Below are 12,537 nucleotides of genomic sequence, written 5' to 3' on the forward strand. Positions count from 1 at the left end.
CCCGGACTCCCCGAGACCCGGCAGTCGGGGCTTTCAACACGGAAAGGAAACAGAAAAGAAAAAGAAAGAAAGACGGAGGAGATTTAAGGTAGTGCCGGGAACCTGGAAGCCGCACACCGCCCTGCCAGCACCCCCTTAAAACCTCCAGCAAGACTACTTGTTGCCTAAATAAATGACCTAGGTGCAAATGACCTCATCGCAGATAATTAAGTGTGTGGGTCAAGAGTTTTCTTTTTAGAGAATGAAAGAGAAAAAAAAATTCACAAGCATAATTCTTCCCTTCCCGCCGCGCCACCCCCCACCAATTGAAGATTAAATTGGTGGAGATGTAAGGACATGACATTCAGGTTCCGCTCATCCTGGGCTAAATGGGCTTTTAAGGAAGCATTTGTCTGTGTGTTTGTGATATAGCAGTGGCTCTCATCGTGTAGTCCTGGGACCAGCAGTAGCAGCATCGCCTGGGAACTTCTTAGAAATGAAAATTCCCCAGGGCCCCAGCCCAGAGAGAGCTACTGAATCAGAAACTTGGAGCACACTGAAGTTTGAGAACCAGTGGTATAAACTCTTTAAATAAAAACCACCACCAATGGTGTGGCACGGTGTGGTCTTTTAGTATTGTTTAGAGAAACCTAAAAGGAAACCATTTCCAATGGAACGTCCCACTGGAAAAGTTACAGGGCCTGGTAGTTCAAATATTTCTAATTGTAGAGTTTGCAATATTACGACACAGATTAAGTATGCAAAATTCTTACAGGCTTGGAAATATTCTGAAGAGAAGAAAGCCTTCATTAGCCCCAAAATTTTTCTCAGCCTTCACATAATATCTTCGATTAGAGTCCAAAGGGTATTTTCAGATAAACTCCCTTAGTGGTTTCATTGTCCCCTTTTGTCCATTTATTTTGTTGGCCTGCTTTTTCTTTTTATCTTCTTTCAACCATTTCCTTTTCACTCTCTGTTCTGGTTCATTTGTTCTACTTCAGTTTACAGCTTAAAAAGTGTTCCCCTTTATCTTTTTAAATATCCTCTTTTTTTTTTCCTCAACATTTCCCCCAGCCCCGGAGAATGTTCGAGCTGAAAGGACTCTAGACATCAATCTCCCTTTACCGTCTGCTACAGCGCGACAAAAGAGGCAAAAATAAAGTGCAGGAACCAAAGGGAAAGGGAGTGCCAAGTTTCTTCATTACCCTTGACAAACCAAATACAAATGTAAATGTTATCACGGAAGACACGTGCATGCAGATCTGATTGGTGTTGCTATTTTAAAGCAAATAGGGCACTTCTGGCATTTTGCCTGCTAAACTGAGACCTTACTGCTATCTTTTAGTCATTTTGAGCCAGTGAGTTGTGGATGCGGCTGCTCTTAAGGTCTGGGGGGCAGAGGGGGGCATGCTAGGACTGGCTTTGGGTGAGGCTGTCCCTTGGTCTTACTGGAGATTCTACATCTGCCCCTATCTTTGACTGGGGGAGAAGGATTAGTGTTCTGTGATAAGGAAGTGGTGGCCTTTGCAGTTAATCAGTGACGTAATCTCTGTGTCAATGTATCAAGCACATCCCTTAAATATTGTTTATGTCTATTCCAATGAAAAGACACAAACCTCCCAGCATGGGCATTTGTAAATATTAGAAATCAATCAACTAAAGGTTTGTAACACCTATGTGATAGGATACATTGTCTTTCTCTGGGGTTTTTTTTGTTTGTTTGTTTTACACTTTTAAATTACCTGCTCAAGCTTCAGGAGTTCTGATGTTTCTCTAAAATATAAATGCTCAAGTCTATTTTCTCAGTGTCCAGCTAGAAAACTACTCGGAACAATTCATTGAAAAAAAAAAAAGGAAAATTAGAAATCACTATTCAATTTTTTTCTTAAATTTGACAGATGGCAATCCTGCAAAATACATCTTTAAGTTCTTTTTTAGACTGGAGTTATAGGCACTTGAAGGCTTGTTCCCAAATCTTGATGTTGTTTTAGAAATTAAATACAGAAAGTATTATTAAGAAATGACATGGGCAGCACTTCCCTGGTGGGGCAGTGGTTAAGAATCCGCCTGCCAATGCAGGGGACACAGGTTCGAGCCCTGGTCCAGGAAGATTCCGCATGCCGTGGAGCAACTAAGCCCATGCGCCACAACTATTGAGCCTGTGCTCTGGAGCCCATGAGCCACAGCCACTGAGCCTGCGTGCCACAACTACTGAACCCATGTGCCTAGAGCCCGTGCTCCGCAACAAGAGAAGCCACCGCAATGAAGCCCGTGCACCGCAATGAAGAGCAGCCCCCGATCGCCGCAACTAGAGAAAGCCCGTGCACAGCAACAAAGACCCAACACAGCCAAAAAAGTAAAAAAATAAATTAAAGAAAAAGTAATGACATGTGCCTCACTGTGACTGCTTTGTTGTTAATTTCAGTTAGATTATGAATATTGTTTTATTAGGGAAAGACATTAAGAAAAGAACATAATTTATATATCCTCATTTCATATATGAATTATAGAGTGATGCCATGTATGATAATACATTAATTGCCTACTTGTAGTAGCTCTCCTCTTATTATTATTATTATCATTATTGTTTTGATGTAAACCACAGATATGAAAGCAGCATAAAAAAACTTAAGTTGAAATCCTGCTTTTAAAACCTACCATGAGCTACTTGTCCTCAATACCATGGCTAGAATGTGGCAGTGCAAGGATTGGAACTAGGGAATCTGGCTTATGTGAATCTGGCCTGTGCCGATAGCCACTCTGTCATGCTGCCATCCAGAGAAGTGGCTTCTTTTACTCCGGGGGGAAGATCTGTATTTTTCTTGTGTGCTCATAAGTGACCTCACTGCTGGCTGACAGCAGAGGAGAGTCAATTTGCTAGAAACAGAGGTAAGGAAGGAGATAAGATGAGGTCTAGGAAGGCAACCTAGTAAATTTTTCCATACACCAAACTCCAGTTTTTGAACCACTTAAATGTTGTAGGTACTTAGAAAAATGAGGACCTCTCTGACCTAAGGGACTGTGCTGGGGATTTCCCCATTCCTCCTTCCAGCTCTATTCTCTGCCCCTTTCCACTCTGCTCTGTGGCCCACGATGTTGGACCTCTGTGGAGGGCATCAATCAGGCTCTCTTGCCCACTGGCTTCCTTTGACTTTCAGCCAATGGGAGGTAATGATGAAAGGCCTGTAGCAGGAGATGAAAGGGCAGGAGGAGAGAGATGTTGGGGTATTTATTCCCCAAGCTCCCTCCTGTTGGTCTTGAGCCTGGCAGGGGCCGAGTTTCTTCACCCCCGGCCACGAGTCTTGTGGGACAGTCATTTCTATAGCAACAGCTTGCTCCAGGTTCCTTAAACCGTTCCCTCCCTTTGCCCTTGTTATTTCTCCTACACGGCTCGGATTTTAGTCAACAGCCTTTTTCATCACACTCTCTTCAAGGACCACTTTTGAACATACCATTTCTCCCAGGACCCAGACCAAACAGGGACCCACCCAGTCAAAGCCACCCTCTGGGGCACTTGAGTGGCTACTGAGTAGGGACCACTGATGGAAGAGAAAGTTAACTCCACCTGTTGGAGCTGAAAAGGAGATTAGGCTCACTCACTGGAGAGCTATTTCTAGAAGCCTCCTCTGTAGGCCCAAAGGGAGTTTCTGGCCCACTGGTGGTAATGGCAGGTCAATAATTATGAACGGTGATAACAGCAGGAGTGAAGGTAAATAGGCAAGAAACAGCCTATTCTTTCTAAGAGCTTCAGTGCTCTCCTTGATCTTTGAGAGAGAATGTCCAGATAGAGATCAGAGAGGTGGACAAATTCAGAAGGACCTGGTGTGACGATCCAGAGTTTGTCCTGTATCCTGAAAGGTATGGGTGAGCTTTTTAAAGAAGGAATTTAAGCGTCAGTGTGGCTCTGTCAGATCTGTCTTTCAGAAAAATCACTTGGGCAATGGTGTGGGGCTGGATCAGAAGAGTTTGCAATAAGGATACCAGATACAGGGTGACTGCAGTGTGATGAGGATCTGAACAATGGCAGTGGGAGAGAGACTGGGGAAAAAATACAATAATGTTAAAACTACAGGAGTCTTGACTGATTGGAAGTAAGAATGAACGAGAGGAAAGACCTCGGGCAATGGTCCTCAAGCCTGGCCACCACTGGAATCACCTGGGGAGCGTTAAGAAAATTCGGATGCCTGAGTTTCACCACCCTGAGATTTCGATTTAACGGGCCTTGGGCACTGGGATTTTTAAGGCTCCCCAGGTGATTCTAAAATGCAGCCAAGGTTAAGGATTACTGTTGTAGGCTGACTCTCAAGATTGGATGAGTAATACTCACCAAGCCAGGACTCTCAGGAGGAGGGGACAGGTTTAGGCAGACGAGGGTCAGGGAGAGATGATCAATTCAGTCTTGAGCCTGCGGACTTGGAGGTGGCAGTGTGATGTGAAAGGCAGTTGGACATGTGAGTCTGGAACTCAGAGGGAAGATGTCTGGATTGGAGCTATCAATTTGAACTGGCAGTATTTGTAGGGTGTGGGTTTGGATGATCCCATTTAGTGGACAGTGTGAATGGTCAAGGACGGAGGCCAGGCTGCTCCTATCTTCCACAAGCCCATCCTTTTCCTTTTAGGCTGCTCGCGGTTTCAATGTTAGCCTGATTTTACCAGGATAAAATGAGGAGCAGAAAGGGAAAGGAAAAGACAGGGAATGGTCTGCAGTGGGCACTTGCCTGGGGATGGCCCTGAGGGATTTCACCACCGCCCTAGGGTCCAGCTTCCCTCTGGCTCCAAGAGTCTCTATCTGAACTGCTTTTCGTTCTGTAACTAATCTTAAGTATAACCTGCATCATTTTATAAAAATCCATTTGGAATTATAGGTATTGCTTCAATTAAGCATAGCACATAGTTTATGGCAAAGTTTCCACATTTGGGTATCTAGTAAACGCAAAAGGATTCCATGTTTCTCTTTGCATAGTACAAGTATTAGCCATGAACAGTGAATCAGATGTCTCACAAATGCGTACAGTGATGGTGAGTCACTGTCAGGACAGATACCATGGTGTACTAATTAAAATATGTATAACAATCCCTTTAGGTCAATCTGAAACCAGCATCTTCTGGATATAAGCATATCCAGTCAGTTCGCATTAACTAGTAAATGAAGAGGCCTCTACATTCAGACACAGAGCACTTCACACACACACAAAAGCCTATTTTTCCATCTAAACCAGAGATTTCACCAAACAGGTTCCAGGTAAAGTCAAGCTGGGCTTGACTCTCATACAGTATTCTTCTAATAAGATTTTTCAAAGCTTCACGGAGCCACCTATATCAAAGCGAACATCTAAAAAGATGGGAAGTTTAGCATCTTCACTAAAATAAAGTCACACTTCTTTAACCTCACAGGCCCGGCGGTTGCTCCGCGTTACCTATTAGCCTGCCAGCTATAGTGCTGTTTCCCCGGGTATACGGAGCACACCACCTCCTGCTAAACATGGATATTGGTTACGGTGGTTCAAGCAGCTCTGACTACGGCATTCGTGGTCCACCTTAACAACAGCTCAAAGCTGTAACTATTGGTCTGCCTTTCCCAAATGGTGGTGCCAAATAACAGGAATTTCAAAACTAGGCAGAAATTCTGACACTCTGCATAATCTGCCTTCCTCTCCAGCTACAAATAAGGCTTTGTATTCCATTAGACTCACAGCAGGTGAAAACCCCAATTAGTGAATTCATTCTGGGGCCTCTTTCTACCTTCCTCCCACACACCACAGTTAAAAAAAAAAAAAAAAGGAAGTCTCAGCCTTTTGTCAAATCACAAGTAAATTAACCCTTGGGTCTGCCCAATCAAGCCATGTACCACATGAAGAAGTTTCATAGGAAAGTGGCAGGCCGTTGAAAGATGTACCTTTCTTGACTTCATAATGGGGGTTACAGAAAATTCTATTTCTCCAGATTTTACTGTTTTCTCCAAATCCATAAATACTCTCAGATTTTCTGATCAATCTAGAAATTAGTTTTCTTTTTACCTGAATACTCACAAAGCCAATATCATCTAAAGAATGATTAATGGACAGTCTGCTACGAGAGAGAATTATTTTTAAGTTATGTTCTTATTTTGGTGTATTCGAGGAGAGAGAAAATATTAAATTTTAGTTTAAACACTATGTTTTGGCCTTAGGAAGCGCACAAACTCTACATTTCATACTTTGTAAATATTTATTTGTCAAAGGAAATTCATCATTGGACTAGGATAGAGATTTGGTTTGAACCTTCAAAAAAAAAGCAAGACAGCTTTAGTTCTTCGAGTGATTTACTTATACTCTGTCAACTGCTTCTCTGGAAATAATTCACAACCCAGCTTTATTTATGAGCATATGATTAAAAAAGAGCAGCTTTGTCTTTTTTAATTGTTTTAGTCTTGTCACTTTTCTTGAAACAAGCCGTAGGACTTGTTATCCACAAGAAAATACTGAACATACATCAAATAGTAACACAGCTTTTAGAGGTAGTCATCTGTTACTGTCAGAGGTTCATTTCATTTTGAGGCTTTTTAATTAAAATGCAAAATTCTACACACATTCCTGCCTAACTTACCCCTTTCTGAAATACTCGAATTGCATAAAAAAGTTAAATGCTAATGTAACCATTTTTAATACTTATGACTTGGTTCTTGAGATTCCGAAAAAAGTAAACAAAGGAATTACCAGTCAATTAAGCGAACAAGGAAGTCCTCCTAAGTTGAAACAGATAAGGAAAATTTAATATTCAAATGCTACGGAATGAAGACACTGGGTTTTTTTTTTTCCCTTTGAGATGAATATCTACCAGGATCAAAAGCAGCATCTTAATCTTCAGCAAGCGTAGCTGTATATTCTGGCAGAAGCATTAACTCCAGCAAAGCAGAGCTCTAGACCAATTCTGCCCCTAGAGGCCAGTCACTTAACCCCTCTGGAGCTCTGGTGACTCTTCTGTAAAATTCGGACACTACTGCAACAGGCCAAAGTAGGGTCAAGTGACATAATGACTATGAAAGCGATTGGAAGGCTGGGGGATGCCATGTTAATGCAAAATAGCCTGTTGTGCTGGGGTAATTCCTTAAAGGAAACCCAGTAAGTCCGGGAACAGTGTTAGGAATATGGCACAAAATAAATCAGCACTGTCACTTTAACTTTTCATTTTTAGACTGTTGTATGAGGGAAGACAAGTGGTCCAAGAGGTTCAGTCTTTTCTCTTTAATAACTTGCAAAGGGAACTTTTACTTCTTTTGTTTTCTACATTTAAGAAGGAAGCAAGTAGGTAAAATAAGATTTTTTTTTTTTTTTTGGAAAATAAATCACTAACCACAAGCCTGAGATAGGAGTAAAATTCACGCCATACTCTATTACTTTTTGGGGCCGAGGTTAAAATATCAATACTATTCACACATGTTAAAAGATGTATTCACATTCACACTGGCAGAGAGCAGAACCCTAGAGTAGTAAGAGAACAAGTGAATATTGGTTTTATGGGGGACAGTGGGAGGGAAAGATTCCCTGCACCCTGATGGAGAAGTACTCTTGGTGCAGGCACTGAACAGCCAGGATGTGGTAGGAATCCCTAAAAGGGGAAATGGAGGTTAAAAACCAATTTAACCGGGACTTCCCTGGTGGCGCAGTGGTTGGGAATCCGCCTGTCAACGCAGGGGACACTGGTTCGATCCCTGGTCTGGGAGGATCCCACATGCCGCAGAGCAACTAAGCCTGTGCACCATAACTACTGAGCCTGCGCTCTGGAGCCTGAGAGCCACAACTACTGAGCCCGCATACCTAGAGCCCATGCTCCACAACAGAAGAAGCCACCACAATGAGAAGTCCGCGCACCGCAGTGAAGAGTAGCCCCTGCTTGCCACAACTAGAGAAAGCCTGCTCGCAGCAATGAAGACCCAGCTCAGCCATAAACAAACAAACAAACACTCTTACTTTAAAAAAACAAACCAATTTAACCAATTAATGATTTACCAAGGGCTGAATCTTATACTTCAGTTCTAGTTTATTTTTGTCAAGACATTTTTTGAAGATAAAAGGGAAATATGAATACAAGGCATTTTAATTAATCCACAAATTCCCAAGAAATCTTTTTCATGTCCCATACCTAGACTGTTTCGCTATTAAATATTCCCCTATATTCATTTCTTTAAGTGACTGCAATTGTGGTATATTTATGGGGCATTTATATATGTCTTTGCTTGTGAAACTCTTCCATTTTTCATTACTATTAGTAAAACCTGGGAAGTGTTTGGAGGATGGACTTGGGAATATTTTAATATTTCAACACTGTAATCAGTTTCCTCTACCAGAGGGACTCAAATATGGCTTTGATCTGAAGGAGCTTACAATCTAGTGGAGGGGAGGAGACAGATTCACACATGATGAAGCACAATATCAGACAGATTCTAAATATAGAAATAGAGACATGGAAAAAAAAGCAAAAAGAGAAAGGGGGTTAGTTTGACCTAATTAGGGAACATACATTTTAATTAACAGCTAACTAGGCTTAAGTCACCAGGTTTCATGCATGTTTTTGTTAGTGGAAGAAGAGCTAAAGCAAGTTTCTTAAGTTGACTCTGCGAGCTAATCTCTCATATTACTAATTTACTAAGGCACAGATTTTTTTTTAATGTTAACATACTGCTGTGTTATGAAATCAGATTATGCTTTTTTGGAGTTAAAAAACATATTGTGCCAATATAGGGTTTTGTATCTCAGGAAGACTAATACGCAGAAAATACCAACATCCCCATTAGAATATGAGATCACATTCCTGAGTTAATATCAAGCCTATAGTGTGGAAATCTAGGTCTTCACAGCTTGAATTACTCTCAACCCTTAGAAGCTTCTTCTCATATATTGGATAGAGAAGAAAAAATTGCCATCACCTGTACTTCTGAATGTTTTTCGTTTTAAACAGAAATTAAATTAAATTTGGAGTGGGAAGAAACAAGCTTGAAAAAGAGGGTATGGATTAGAATGGGAATGTATACTACGGAGACTACATTACACTAGTCCAGTTATGAGAAGATAAAGGCCTGGGATAAAGAAAATGGCACTGGGAATTGGTGGAAAGGTTGAATTCAAGATAGGTCATAGGATAAAAGCAACACTGCTTTTCAACCAATTGGAGGTGAGGACTGGAGGGAAGAGTAGGATTTTTGATAATGGCAGCATTAGCTGAGGATTCAGATTTTTGTTTATACTATGCATGTATTTATACCTCACATTGTTCCACAGAGGCTTTAGGGCAACTGATAAGAATGTATAAATTTCAAAAATTAATAGATAGAATTAAGGATTAATTCTATTATCTATTATTAATTCTATTATTATTAATTAATGTAGGAAATAGAATAAAATATGAAGAAGGGAGGAAAAGTTATAACACACATTTGAAGACCACAGGGCTTGGTATACCTAGTAAATTTAGCTATGTACACCAGCCAGAATGAGAAAGACAAACAATACAAACAAAGTGTTGGGAAGGATGTGGAGCAACTAGAACTCTCATGCTTTGCTGATAGGAATTTAAGTTGGTACAAGCACATTGGAAAACTGTTCGGCAGAATGTATAAAAGCTGAACATATACGTTCCCTATGACCCAGAAATTTCACTCCTTGATATATTTCCAAAAGGGATGTATACATATGTTCAACAAAAGGCACATTTTAGGATGTTTATAACATCATTTTTTGTATCAAATGTCCATCAACGGTAGATTATAACATTTAGCTTATTTACACAATGAATTATTATACAGCAATGAGAACGAACAACTTCATGCAACGGGGATGAATCCAAGTCTTAAAAAGTCAGACATAAGAGAGTACATGCTGTATGATTCCATTTATATAATGTACAGAACCAGGCCAGATGAACTTATGGTGTTCAAAGTCAAGATAGTGGTTACCCTTGGAGGGTGGGTAATAATTAGAAGCGGGCACAAGGGAGCTTCGCTGTAATATTCTATTTCTTGGTCTGGATGCTGGTTACATGAGTGTGTTCAGACCGTGAAAATTCTGTGTATATTTAAGACTAAGCCTTTTTTGATATATCAATATATTTCAATAAAAATTTTAAAGGGCATATAATTTCGCTGTGGGCTTCCTGGATGCCAAAGTGAAAGGAAAAATATAAAAGGAAATATGATCGATTTTATTATTTGGATTATTGATAAGGGGAAAAGAACACAATTCTTTAAGTGAAGCAAAGTAAAATCTAAATTCTGTTCTTAGATCTAAATAAAATCATTGCCTGGATTTTCAGATGGGAGACACTGCATGATGTCAATCTTCAATAAAATCACTTTCAGTAGCTGTCTTTACAGTGCCTCTCAACATAAGTTAAGGGTATGATGTAATCTTATGGGGATCAAGGCAAAGTGGTCCAAGAATGTAGCTTTCTGATGGCCAGGCCTGAGGTATGGATAAAACACGGTACGGCATTTTCCCAAACTACAGGTCATGAACCCTTAATAGGTCTTGAAATCTACATAGGGGATCACCACTAATGTTGTTTGTAATGAAATAGAAAAGAATAGGAAATATGAGGATGAATCAGGTGGAAAGGATAAGTCACGTTTTGTGAAACTCTTCTTTCCATTGCATAAACATACATGGAGAAATATTTATAGATAGAGATATGTGTGTGTTGGCACTGGCATGCTATATAATATGTAATTTTTACTGTGGATTGGTCAAAAAAGATGAAAGCTAGAAACCTCTACTGCATAGAGAAATGGATAGACTGTATGCTTATGGGACAATTATGCAAAAATAGAATTTCTCTAGACTAAGATCTGGAAGTAAGCTAGGGGCTCTCAGAGAGTGTGCAGTTTTCTTCCCCAGTAAGGGCTGGAGCATTACAAGAGATTGAAGGGGAATGAAAAGATTCAGGAGACGGAACAAGCTAGGGAGGCATTCATCAAGTCTGAAGTTCAAGCCACACAAGGTGCTGCAGGGGCTGAGAGTATGTTTCAAGTTTTAGGGAGTGTCTTCTCTGCCAGTTGTTCGTTTGCATGGCTGTTTGAAAGTACGCTCAGAATCACTCATCCCTTTCTTTTTATGCCGAATGGCATGGTGATATTGTCACATTGCAGAAGGAAAAACACTGCTGCTAAAAGTATTGCCAAGGGAAGTAACAGGTAGCTCACGCTACTATACACAACTGTATGTTGCCTGTCTGAGCAACACACTTCAAAACATAAACTGAGAAATAATCCTTCTGCTCTCGTGTTGCAATGGGACCTCATCTGAAGCCCTTGCTAGCATGCCCCGGTCGACGCCAACAAACTGGCAAGTGTGTGCCTGATAGAATAGTGACATTTTAGGGCTGAATGGTCTCCATTCTATTTAATACCTATAAATTTATCCTATTCCGTGCTTGGGGGAAATTATCTGAATAAGTGTTTTTGAAGACTGGCAATGATTATGCTTACACAAAAAGACAAAAAAAAGAGAGATTCTTATATGACTGTAGGAACACTTTTTTTTTCTTTTTGGATTGTTTTGAGGTTACACTGGTTTATAACATTATAGAAGTTTCATGTGTACTACATTATATTTCTACCTCTGTATACAGTCTATGGCTATGGGGATATGATGTGTATTAAGAGTAAAAATAATAACAGCTTTGAGAATAAAATTCTTTTCAAAAGAATGGCCAGCTAAGAGAGTAACCAGAAGAAAGTCATAACCTTTCTTCAGTATTAAATCACAGCAGTATTCATTAAATTCCCAGCAGTAAGTGGTTAATAGATGATATTTCTCATCTGTATTTTGTATATTTTAAAATCACTAGACTATGGATACTGCATTTCCACCATTGGCTGAGAAGCTACAAACCAACTGCCTAGCTCAGCAACGATTACTCACAAAGCAAGAATTATCATAGCACATCTTGTTTTACATGCATCTAAATTCAGAGTCCTCTCAGTCTACGAAACATGCTGATAACTTTTCTCCAGTACCTTGTGATATACTGCAAAATGGACACAAATTCTGGCCCTCTCCCTGGTATCCAGCTCTTGCAGTGTATTTCCTCCCATCAGAAGGTGGAGTCTTTCTCCACACATTGTATCTGGAATGACTCTATGACATGACTTGCTTTGGCCGAAAGACAATATCAAATGTGACACGAGCACAAACTTGACAAGTCTCCATGTAAAATAGCCTGGGCTAGCCTGTTGGATGATGAGACACACAGACCTAGTTGCATCTGTTCCTAAATGACCTGTCAACCATAAGACGTGCGAATCACGTCATGATAGCTCATCCAGCCACTAGCTGACCACAGATGCATAAGCAGGCCCAGCAAAGAATACAACAGCCCCCCTCATGCACATTTTGGATTTCCATGATTTCAGTCACCTGTGGCCAGCTGTGGTCTGAAGATGTTAAATGGAAAATTCCAGAAATGAACAATTCTTAAGGTTTAAATTGCATGCCATTCTAAGTAATGCGCTGAAGTCTCATGCCATCAGTCTCACCCAGGATGATCCCTTTGTTCAGCATATCCTGCCTGTTAGTGAATTAATGG

General features: G+C 40.5%; 1 protein-coding gene across 5 annotated transcripts in view; it reads right to left on the reverse strand.

Annotated features, from left to right (window-relative positions):
* DMD (dystrophin) overlaps positions 1-12,537 on the reverse strand; it is a gene marked incomplete at both ends in the record, with an annotated part of 2,093,893 nt that overhangs the window by 148,979 nt on the left and 1,932,377 nt on the right. The gene's annotated exons all lie outside the window — the stretch shown is intronic.

Source organism: Hyperoodon ampullatus, assembly GCF_949752795.1.
Source record: "Hyperoodon ampullatus genome assembly, chromosome: X".
In the NCBI taxonomy this organism is placed as follows: domain Eukaryota; kingdom Metazoa; phylum Chordata; class Mammalia; order Artiodactyla; family Ziphiidae; genus Hyperoodon; species Hyperoodon ampullatus.